We start from the raw sequence: 11,739 nt of genomic DNA, 5'->3' as shown, positions 1-11,739 counted from the left end.
TGGATTCGATGCCCAATTGTCTTCTGGCTTTCCTTTTAATATTTAACTTTTTATTAACTGAGGAAGTAAGAAATAACTTCAGAAAAGTTAGTGTAAAAAAAAAAGACCGAAAAAGGCATCTAGAAAATTCATAAAACATCAAACACTTAATTTAATTATATTTATCTGTCTTTTAAAATGTTTGTTAATTTAAAACAAGGAAGCAAGCAAGAAGCCATAATTTATGATTGACAACATATGAAGGTTTTCTAGCATCTTTTTTTGATAGCCTGAGAGAAGTTACAGCAAAACTGACTGAAAAAGAAGTAATTTTGAAGATATTTTCAGTGGGTTATTTTCTGTTCATTTGTAGATCTTTCTAAAGGTAGTACTATACAATGTTATATAATGAAGGCTTTGCTATGTAACAACAGATGATAATGATAAGGAACATAAAAAAATTGATTTTGATTTAAGTAAAAGTTTTGGCCTCTTGTGGGTAAGTAGTATCCATTTAAAGGGATTGTGTACACAGCATTTCAGATGAAGAATCTCTGTCTTGTCTATGCGGAGATGTATTGAACCTCTTTTTTGGAAATAGTATTGCACTTACGTCCAAACATTTCCTTTCACAGTTTGTGCAGAGATTTCTGCATTCTGCTTAGGAGCAGCTGCTTTCTTTGGTGCTGGTATATAGTTGCAGTGTTTCCAAAATATTTTTGGTCATTCAGAATGAATGCAAAATATTTTCACAGCTTTGCTCTTGTCATGCTCAAAACCATGTTTACGTTCATGAATTTATTTTCTTCAGATCTGGGGGTGGTGGTAGATGGCATGCATATATGTTGTCAGTGGTGTTTGAGAAAATAAAGAACCATTTAGACCCTAAAGGAACAGAGCCAATATTAATATGAAGTCACATTTCACTTTGCAGTTTGCTTTCCAGACTACATTCACTGATGTTGCGTGCAGTACTGATATTCTGCCTGCTGGCTTGGTCTTCTGGAAATAGTCCAGAGAAGCAAAACCTTCAAACAAGAAAGCAAGGTTTTAGCATCAGGATGTTTTATTTTGAGGAACCTTTCAGCCACTCTATCAAAAAGGAGGTAGGATTAGTTACTAAATAAATTGTTTATGGTCCTGCTGCATAATAAATTTCTTTCTCCTCTTACTCTTCTGTCTTACTTTTCAAAGTAACCTGTTCATGTTATCACCAAGCAATATTTTCCAAAGATCTATGTCTTGTTAAAAAGCCAAGTTCTACCAGGAGAGAAGCATGTTCTTGCCAGTGGAAAGGAGGCACTGAGAGCCAGGGATTACAGTCTCATAATTGACTCTGAGTCAGACCTCTGAGTGAGGCAACTCAATTTCATTGGGACATGGAGATAATGGTACTTGACTGTGATGCTGTAAGGATTAGGTAGTTCTTATAAGTTGTTTTGAAGATGGAAGGTACCACAAGAGCTGAGAAGTTGGGCTTTCGATTATATACCAAGAGGTCAGTGCAGGAGAGTTTCCAATGTGCTGAAGCGTTTCTGGAATGCAGTTCTTCCCCGAAGCCCAGTACCTATCCATTTGCTTTTTCCCAGACAAATGTTATAATTAATGGACTCTTCCTATCCTTTTAGAAGCTTTAGAACACGAATAGCTTTTTCAGGCCTGAAAAACCATTTCATGATTTATTTCATATCCAAATGCAAAATGGCATGGGAGACTAGCATTGTTTTCTGACAGATTGTCAAGCCTGAGGCTAGTGTGCATGTCTGGCCTCACTGAATTCAACAATGCTAATTTTTAGAGGAGGATGGCTGACTGAATTCCTGCTAGATTGGTTTCTTTTTAGAGTTTTTCTTTTCTCCTGTGTTGTGATTCAGTTTGTCTTTTCCTTCATAACAGGCAGTGACAAGTCCTTGGGGTGGCCTTTAGCTTAGAATTCTAGGGAAGTCATGTAGGTAACATGGCACACAAAAATTCATTGAAGCATGTTCAGCTTTTTTCTACTGTTTGTGTTTCCACATGTGCTGTCATTAAATTTCAGATACCCCTTTCTCCTTGTAAACCTTCAAGAAAGACAAAGGAAAGTAGAGTAACCTGCTCTGAGCAAATTCAGTGCACAACCTTCATACCTGGGAAGTCTGAGATCATCTGCATTACTTGCAGCTAGGAATTTTGAAGGTTCTGAAAAAAGGGGCCCTTGTACCTCTGTGCAGATAAATCATATATTGTCCAAGTGATTCTGCCACACTGTATGAATTCGAGTAGACTCATAGCACAAGCAGTACAGAACTGGGCATTGGAGGACAAGAAGATGCATACTTTAACTGCACTTGTGCAGTAGTTCTTTTACCAGATATAAGGTAGCATGGACTGCTCAGCACCTGGAAAGGAAGCAAGAGCTTGGGAAAAGCCATGTCCATATGCATGTTATTTAAGGCATGGAACTGTGTTTTTATACAAGAAATGCTTCTTTATGCAGTATGTCTCTGAAGACCAGCACTGGGTAATGATTCTCTGCATCCTTCACAAATTGTTTTCATCGTCCAGCCCCTGGGCCCTGAACCTTCAACTGGCACTTCTCTGCAATCTTCTGCAAATACCTGTCCAAGTTAGAGGAAAACTAGAAAAAGGATTTTACTGTTCCAACCATGCTTCCTATGGCACTGTCAAAGCCATATTTTGCCAGATGAAACTCCTCTAATGAATACTTTTAACAGAGAGGCATCTGTTAAATGCACCAGCTTCTCCAAACAGTGGGAGGTTTTGGTGTGAGGACATTGTAGCTGTCAAAGAGAATTCCATTATGCCAAAGTGGGTGCAGATTTCTGTCAATAAGGACAGAGCAAAGTTTTCTCCCAAATAGTATATATGTTTGTTATACCACGTTTTGTTGTCTTCATTAAACTTTGCTTTATGTGATTTAATTAACTTGTTTTCTCTCCCCTCCTTTCCTCAACATGACGGCATAGCTTTTTGCTTTTCCAGCTCTTTATTAGAGCAGTAGGGATACCATTCATGACTTTTTTTCACTTTACCTTTTCTCTTTTCCTTTTCTTTTAATGCAATTGGTAATACTCCAAATGGTGTACTGGGCTGTGGCTCAGTAGGCACTGAACAGGGAGATTGCTAAAAATGAGAAAGACGTTAGTTTAGGTGGGTTGTTGTACTACTTTTAGCATAAGGGTGCAGATGCTACCAGCAAATAGAACAAGAATTTCCTCTGCAGACTTCAGCATCTAAAGGCACACAGCTGTATCTTGGCAACTGGTCCATTAGCCTTTAGCTAATTTGGTCATGCCTGATTTACAGTGCCAGTCCAGCAGATAACAGTGGAGAGGAACTGAAACAGTGATGGGTGATTTTACTATACTGAACACAATCATCTGTTATGATTTCTGCTATTGGAAAAGGCTCTAAGAGGCAGACCAGGCTAAAACACAGCTTCAGGAGCTAAAATAGTATGTGAAGCATTTGGGGCATGAATCCATGCTCCCTTGATTTCAATTATTAGCTGAATCAATTGTTTTACTTTCTCTTGCTTTTTTCTCCAGCTTCTCTTATATAACTGTCCCTAGCTGCTCAATAGGTGACATATTACCTTATTTTTCCCTTATTTAGTTTGCATTTAAAAATGCAGTACATAGGACATGACAACACATGCTTTTGACCTTGCAGTGCTGACCTTATAACTAGTATGTTTCATAACATCTCCCACTGAAGAAGATAAGGTTGACTAAACTAGATCTGTTTTGAGCCGTCGGGCATTCATCCACAAAGCTAAAGCCAATTTCAGTGAGGTCACTTTTTCACACAGCGAATCTATAATAGTTTTTGTCTCCTACTGTCTGATTTATTCTTCTGGCAAGGACTGCTGGTTTCCCTGAAACTGAGAGGCACTTCTTTCTTCCCCCCCCCCCCCGACAGGAAAGTGATATTTATTTTTAAGCGCACAAGATTTTATATATAACACTTTACCACATCTCAGTTGTATTACTTCACAGTTTCTTTTTGATCTGCCTGTATTTTAGGCTCCTGCAGGATTTCCATTGTGAACCGTACCCTGTTGCTATACATAGAATGCAAAGTATTGAAATACTTTCCTGCTTTATGGAGATAATTATAAGCTCTATTTCCTGAACAATGAAAGCAAGACCAATGCTTAAGTCTTCACATTTCATTTGTAATAAAGCAGATGTAAAATGAGTTCCAAGGGATTATATACCCTGGATGTACTTTGAATTGTCCCATTAAACACCTTGTCCCAGAGAGCATTGTAATTACCACATCTATTTGATAATTTCTCATTAATTACAACACCACTAATCCTTAGTATCCTATGCATTTTCTTATTTTCTTGGAGTTCTCTGAATGAACTAAAAAGTAAAGAATATAAATATGTAAATAAGATGTACACTAGGGAGTTACTGGGGTCAAATACATACTAAGGTCAAAACGGAAGTGTAGCTCCGTGCTGACCTGGATGGGTTTGCCCACGTGAGGATGATGTAAGGTAGTTGTATGTCTGAGAAGTGTTTCTGCCATCTCAGACAGTGAATGACTTGGCACTATGTCTATGCTGCATGGATTAGCCATGGATATTTAGCAATGGACTGGAGGAAGAGGAGAAATCAAAGTAGTGATTAGTAATGTAGTTCAGATTTCATATATATATACAGACTTTCTAATTTTTATGAGATCATGTGGATGCAGTTCAAGTAACTGCATACAAACTGATGAAGATTTAGACACCTAGAGGTGCAATTATTGCCCTTGAAGGTACAATTGCAAATACGTAGCTGAGCAAGAATGATCCATTATTGCATGTAAGATTAAAAAAAAATTAAAGTTTTTTCCTTATCAAATGGCAACTATATTTCTTAAAATGTGGATATCTAGTTAGACTTGGGACAGTCAGTTGGATTGAAAACTGACTGAATTGACTTTTCAATCTCAGCTATTCTGTGACTCTGTGGATGTCTGCTGTTTAAAACACACACCAGAAAGATGGAAAATATATTATCATTAAACTTTTGAGCAGAAGACTGGAAGGGAGTGCTGAGAACATCTGGAACACTGAGTTATTTCCTTGTTGATCAGTGGCAACCACATCATAATTACCTGATATGAAGGAATCTACAGAAACTACTTCTCTGTGCTCTATAATTAACTTAGAACATGCTATAAACACTAAAAAATAAATCTTAAGGTGGCGTAAAAAAACCCCATACAAACAAAACCAAAAGAGAAACAGGAGTGTTCATCAGCACTGTCTGTGGCCTGCGCCTCTCCAGCGGACACACCAGTCAGGTCTCTGTACTGTAACACCCCAAAGAGCACCAGTGCACCCATCCTACCCACCGATCTTTTGTCTCTACTACTGTCACTCGTCGCTCAGCATTTACTCTAGGAGATCATCACAGTGCTCACGTCCACCCCTGCGTTTCTATTTAGGTAGCTTAAACAAAGCCAAGCTCTTCCAGTCTATATTCAGAAGACAAATACTTAGAACAGTAACCCTTCTTCATATTTTTTTTTTTCATTTATGTTCATGGATAAGGATCAAGGATACTCAGAACTATACCAGATAGCAATATGCCAAATTAGGTCTTTCCTATGTTCTTATTTCCTAGCATTAATATTCCCTTGTGCTTAATAAAAATGCTTCATTTCATCCAAATTCAGAATTGCATTCACCTTCTTCACAGCTGCATCAAGGTGGTAATACATAATCATCCTTTGTCTGAGCAATAATCTAGATTTCTTTCTGTCTTCATAATTTCCAATTTATGAACGTACAATTAATAGCAAAAGCAGCTACAAAAACCTGCACCTTATAGTGTTAAATTTCATCTCACAGTCCTTGGTATTGGCAGTGCCTTCTAATTTTGTGTGAGATCCCAAGATCAGTCTCTGAGGAATACCGCTAGTAGCCTCTTTATTCTGGTAATTCTTCTTTCAATATAACCTCTTGTGTCTTTTCATTACAGTCACCCACAGTAGCGCATATGGAGTCACTCCAAGCAATCTTCCAGTGTCAGAATTACACAAGTCTGTGAACCTCGGGTCATATAGGACCATAGGGTTAATATAAAATTAAAATATAATTCAAGTTTATTCATAGAATTGATGTGACAGGATAAGGTTGGGAAAAGAGAGAATATTTATTTTTTCTTGACCAACCAATACCAATGGAACAGACAAATTTTCAGACACACCATCAAGGTACACAAGGATGCTATCAATTTTATTCCTATTACGTGATTACTGTACTTTTCTAATATATTTTTCTGAGATAGAGTCACTTAATTGGAGTCTGTTAAAAGGCTAACTTTTGTCCTACAATAATCTTTTCAGTTCTGTGAACCCATTGACGGTTGATAAAGGAGTGTGACTTATTTATGTGATGTGGTAAAATGATGAAGTTCTTGCTTAGGGTCAAACCTTTCTGCAGATACTATCTCAATTTAGAAAAGGAATGATGCCATTAGTTCTGATATCAAGATAGCTTCCTCAGCTGACTTCTAGTGTAAATCATCATGACCTGTGCATTCATCATTTCTGGAGGACAGCCTTGTCCTAATAGAGGAGTCTCAAATGCAACTAGTAGCAAGTTAGCCTTTCATACTGTCCTTCGGGATGAATGGTTTTCTAAAGTTGCCGCAAAGAAGGGGTAACATATCTTACTAAACTGTCTCAAAGTCCACCCTTCACTGCAGAATGAAGTGGTAGGTGTTGAAATGCCTCAGGTACCAAGCATACTGTGAAACAGAGCAACCTCCAAAATATTGATGATGAGGGTTGTAGTGATCATTGTTAAATGGCACAGATCTTCATTAGCTTTCAGTGAAGGAAATCCTCCTTTTCAGGATATTGTATTTCTACTGTCATAGCCAGATTTCCACAGTTGCAGTGTTAGTATGTGGTGCTGTAGCAGGATCTGTCTTTAGGGCACAAATGTTCCGAGGTTTATAATGCCATTGGTTTAGAGCCATGGTAGAATTTTTCTTATGTTGCAGAAATGAATGTCAGTCTTTCATCATTGTATTATAACTTTCTCTAGGGCAGTGTTTCTAGCATTGCAATTTTATACTATGGCTCTTTCTTGGTAAGAGATACCTCCAAGGAGGGATTCTCATTATTTTAAGCACTATGTTATGCCTCCAGAGGAGAATTCCTGAACCAAAACCATAAATTTATTCCTTTTTTTTCTTTTTCTTTTTTTTCAAAATAAGAGCTGCTTCCTGAGTCACTCTGACAGTACACTTACATAATACAGCTACCAGCACAAGATTCCCAACACTCTCTTTAGAGGCATACTTATATTAAAGAACACTTATACAACCAATGTGACCAGCAGCAATATATGGCATGTGTATAAAATAATGCATCTTTCTGGTTTTCCCCTCTCAGACATTTAATATCCACCATGAATTTCTCTCATTTCCCTTTCAGAGAGGCTTCATTGCTGTATATTCTTACTCCATTAATTACTTCGATCCACTTGGTAACTGCATCACTGGGGGAGACTATTCAAATAAATAGCCAGTCGAGATAGAAGAGAGTTAGTACATTAAACAGATAAATGAGTAGCAAAGATCTCTCCAGTCATAGCAAGTAGTAGTTTTGGATTAGTACATCTTGGCCATTTTTTCTTGTAGTGCTTGGTTTTCCAGCACTTGGGCAGGCCTGAAATATATGACAGCAAAGCAAGATTCGTGAATGGGATAACAGGTAATTACACTACGTAAATTCAGCAACAATAAGGCACTCGTTTCAATATACAAAATCCTGTCTGGGATCTAGATGGATCTAGGAACACAACCATCAAGACAGATGTTAATACAGAACAAATGCTGGTAACTGCAGAGTAGAAATCTGGCATTGGCACTGAGATTTACTGTGTTTGTTTTTTAATTTTAGTGAACAAATGGCTTTCAATTCAGAAAGAATCTGTTTCTGAATTTTAGCAAAACTTTCTGTAGACTAGATTATTCTGTGCATGTGAACATGATGTATTTCCAGGCTTAATGACGTCTGAGCCCCAGAAAGCCCTAATGTTCTGCATTTATCAGGATGAACTGAATTCTGCCCTGTTTTTATTCCTATTTAATTGCTATTGTCAGCTACACTCAAAAGAGTTGGGCCTTAAAATGAGGTTGGCTGAAAAAAATCATAGGATGTTTAAAATAATAATAATATACAATTTTTGTAGTCTTCTGGGTTCAGTCAGTTCAGTTGTTTCTCTTTCAGAGGAGATTTTTTAGGACAGCTTGGTTTGAACCATACCTTCACTCCCCTGAACAACCCTTTTTCCAAAGTAAGTCATGGTGTGCTTGGAGAAGGGTCTGGCAGTACTGCCTGCAGGTTGTGGATGCTGCAGCCATCTTTATGAATTTGTTTATAACCCAGGTTAAGGTGAATCAGAAAAATTTATTTATTACAACCTTCATATGTCATTGCTGACATCCAGAGCACTGATGTCACAATTTTGGAGAGGTCTGATATAACAAGTTGTATCACACCTGCCCTGCAAAGATACCTGAGATAGTGTGGGGTGAAGAAGTTGACAAGCTGCAGAAGTATGAATCAGCCTCCACAGAACTCTGCTGCCATGGTGAGATTGCTGATGGCACCTATTTATAGTTAGCTAAGATGCTTCTGCCTCATAGTGTGTTACAGAGTATTTGTCTTCTCAGTTTCAGGGTAAACAGTAATTTAGGTCTCTCAGTCTTCCCTTAATGCATCCATAAAACGACAGACCTGGTTCCCTTTGATGTTTTGCAAAAGCAGGTTTACATGCTTGTACAGCAAGAAACTCTGGATTTCTAAGTTGTAGACTCTTTTTTTCTGTAGCTCTCAGTCTCTTAGCCCAACTAGGGTTTGCTCAAGCAAGTTGCTTTGCCCCCAGAAGTTGTGACTTGTAAACTGATTAGCATGACACAGTAACAGGTCCTTCACAAACAGGTACTTTTTACTCTTTTACCCAGCACAATGAGCATACAGAGCAGAAGTTTGAAGCTAAAAGGGTCTGTATTCTTACCTGTGCTTCAGTCTTTCACAGACCAGTTTTTTAATTCCCTTTAATCCAGTGAACTCCATCTTTGGTTGGATAGAAAATGTGTTTTTGCAGCATGATAAAAAAAACCCCCACAAATAAATTTCAGACTGTCCTAAAAAATTGCCTTAGTAGGCGTGGGGAAACATCTTCTACTTAGTAAATTCCCCATTGTTTTTCTGAGAAACTCTTATATTGCATATGAGAGCACCTTATCTTTGCTGTGGTTTTGTTTCCTCTTAAATCCATTCTTACTGTATTTCAGACAGTCTGATATATTGAGATCTATTTGATTTAAAAAAAAAAAACCAACAAGGTATAAGGTACTCATTTTTCATACTTTCGGTGAAAATATTTCCAAGATATCCTCAAAGAGTCTATGGTTCTGCTCACATGGAAAGGAAAGCACGCTGTGTCTGTCTCTCCAGGTATGATACCTGGACAACTTCAACCTCTCTAGCCAGCGAAAATGAGGCTCGTTCTCAGCCATGGTTTACGCTTACAGTTTGATGCTGTTGATGCTGAATTAGGGAGAAAATACAATTTGGGGGTTGGAACTGAATGCAAAGAAATTTTTTTTTTAAAAGAGGAAAACGCTTGTCAGTTTCCCACTTCTCTCAGAATGCTCAGAATGTAGAGAGATAAAGATTAATAGTGGTGTGTACTGAGGCATTTTAAAACTACTTTTTGGGAGGGTTAACTGGTGAGACATACAGCAAAATCTCTACACCAAAGTAGTATAGGAACTATTTAGTATATATTACTCTATAGTCAATAAATCATTATAGTCATAAAAACTGTAAATGCTTTTGAGCAGATTATATATAGTCATATGTAAGTGGAGTCATAATAAAATACGGAATTTTTAAAGTTTAATTTGACAATGCAGTGTAAAAAGTGTTACTTTTTCTTTTCTGTCTCTTTGAAACAGCCTCCCAATGTGTAATAGTCCCATTAGGTTATTGAATGCCCTTGTTTTATAAAAAACAAGGACATGCCTTTTAGTCGCCATGCTGCTCCCTCCTCTATTTGACTGACTGGCATTTGAGGGATTCTTCTGTGTGTGCTGTAGCAAAGAAGAGGTTTCCAACTTTACAAGACATCATTCATGCAGGCAAGAAGAGCAACCTGACACTGCTGAATTCTTCATGGGGAATTTCTTATTTAGCAACAAACATTCCCTGAATTTGCCTTTATTTTATAGCTTCTGCAATCTCATCATCCCTTTGTTGCTGATCTGAGGGTAAGTGAAACTGCTCAGGATCAGTCCATGATGGTGCTCTGAGCTCAGCTGAAGGAACTCTGTTCACTTCTGAAAGACAAAATGAGAGTTAACTAATATTTTGACCCCAGGTTTCACTTAGATTGAAAGTGAAAATCAGGTCTGTCCTTTGATAGCACATAATGTTGTGGATGAGGCTTTGGGCCTGAGAAGATGGAGATTAATTGAGAAAAAACTGTAAGGAATAAGAAACTTAATATTTTGCTATCAACATGCATAGCACTGTCCAGGATTTTAGTTGTGAGTTTGGTGTAAGAATCCAGATCATGGGTTTATATATTGCTCTTTCTTTATTGTAAGTGTTTCATGGTCTTTCTGCTTTACAGCTTGCATTAGGCCTGCAGCTATCAGTTCATTTCCAGAGAAGGTTCTTTTTCTAAATAATTCTCTGGTTGGACTAGATGGGTTAAATTATCAGAATGGTGTACAGGAAATTAGGCATCTGACTTCTGTTAAAAAATAATAGGAGCAGCATGCTTAATTTGCAGCGAAAGTTTACCATCTGCTTTAAAAGAGTTCAGTTTCTGAAACTGAAAGTAATTTAAAGTGAAATTTTTTAGCAAGTGTGGGGAAGTGAGAACTAGAGGGGCCCAGAAATTCCGTGTTAGCATTGTTTGCCTTATAGTCACTTGCTTCAAAGAATAACAAATTTTTCCAGATGTATGTTAGAGTACAGCTGGTCAGTAAGCCCAGGACTACGGTATTTCAGATTAGAAAAAAAGACATGGTAAAGCATGTGTCTGAGGAGTATGCTTTGAAGCATTTTTTATCAGAGGCAGATTGAGAAAGAAAGTGGCCCATGTAGCTGCACAGATAGACCAAAGGCAGGATACATTTTTTATCCATCTAATTCATGCTATAGCTGGTGCTACACCAGGGCTGTAAAATTATGATATAATTTCCACTAATATTAAGTAGAAACCTTTATATTACTGTCTTAAGAGCTTCACTTTGTCTCCTATGAAAGGTTCGTGCCCCTTCCATTAGAACATGGCCACAAAAACAGCCAATGAGCCATTTGGTGTGGTCAGCAGGGATGAAGGTTGAGGTGTTTAGAGTTTTAGTCTTGTCTGTAGAGTTTCAGAAGTGAGCTTATGCACTTCCTCCTAAGCAACATGAATTATCAGGTAACCCCACTGTCAGTAATATTATACTCAGAGTTGGTTTTAATTTATTCTTTACATAGAAGAACCCTCAAAATGTTTGTATAGAATACACTACAGATGTCAATTTAAAAAATTGGAGAAGAACCACCTTTTTTTTCCCCCATATCTTGAGCAGCTATTTTTTCACAAGAGAATAGGCCATCTGCTAGAAAAAATAATATTCCTGGATTCTAAAAGAATCTCAATGCTCAGTAAAATCTGAACCTTTTCAACTGAGTATATCTTATGCATATCTAAACCTGAGCAGCTAAAAAAGCTAG

Source organism: Aquila chrysaetos, chromosome 9, assembly GCF_900496995.4.
Source record: "Aquila chrysaetos chrysaetos chromosome 9, bAquChr1.4, whole genome shotgun sequence".
In the NCBI taxonomy this organism is placed as follows: Eukaryota; Metazoa; Chordata; class Aves; order Accipitriformes; family Accipitridae; genus Aquila; species Aquila chrysaetos.
Note: the sequence above shows the minus strand (reverse complement) of the source record.